Here is a 974-nt window from a genome sequence, read left to right as displayed (position 1 = left end):
AGTGACCAACGCCACAAGAAGGATTCCGACGACCATCCACCACTTCCACTGAAAAACGACCACAGATCCGCCAGCGTCCCTGCACTGGCGCTCCGGTGTCCCTGCGTGCCTCCGTGTCGGGGGCCGGGCCCAGTTCTATGGTCTCCATCGGCTCTTCGGGGATGACCGGAGCGGCCGGTTTTTCTTCTGCCGGCGGCGCACTCGGCACGGCTCGTTGACTACGGATCAGCCTCCGTAGACCCTGGAGCGCTGCTCGGACGGCGGTACTGCCCGCCTAGGCTGCCCAGGCCCAAGCGATCGAGCTCATGGTCCATCCGCTCGTCGAATCCGACGCGTCAAAGAACTCCTCTTCTCCGCCAGCGAGATCGTGGAACTTGACCCCACTTTCCATCGTGCTCTCGTTTGTGAGCATCGTACGGCCTGAGTTCCATATGGCTATGGACAGGGGGATCATCAGCCAACGGAGGCACTTGCTTCGGATTCCTTCGGTCACATCCATTTCTGAGATCTTCAAACGAAGAACTTCTCACACATATGTTACAACGATTCTGAAAAAATTCAAAAGATATGGAAGGTTTGCCAAATACCTCTGGATGGTGCTGGGGAGCGCCCTGAGATTCCTCGCGATTTCCTCTTCGCCGGGGCTACCGTCGCAGGTGATCTCCGATCGCGAAAGTACGCTAACATAGAGGCTAAGGACCTTTTGTACCGCCGATTGACTACGCATCGGAAATTTAACCAATCATTTCAAATCAACTCTTTCTGGAGCTGTCGTGGAAGCCCCCTGGACTCGTGGCCTCGTTCTCAAGGCCGAAATGAAAAACCCGATTTTCTATGGATTTCTCCATGGATACCCTCCATATCTATATATATAAAAACGTATGTCTGTCTGTTTGTCTGTTTGTCTGTTTGTATGTCCGGGGTACCCTATAGACTCGAAAACGGCCGAACCGATCGTCGTGAAAATTTGTGAG

Source organism: Galendromus occidentalis, unplaced genomic scaffold (genome assembly GCF_000255335.2).
Source record: "Galendromus occidentalis unplaced genomic scaffold, Mocc_1.1 scf7180000077536, whole genome shotgun sequence".
Classification (NCBI taxonomy): Eukaryota; Metazoa; Arthropoda; class Arachnida; order Mesostigmata; family Phytoseiidae; genus Galendromus; species Galendromus occidentalis.
This window is presented reverse-complemented; position numbering follows the sequence as displayed.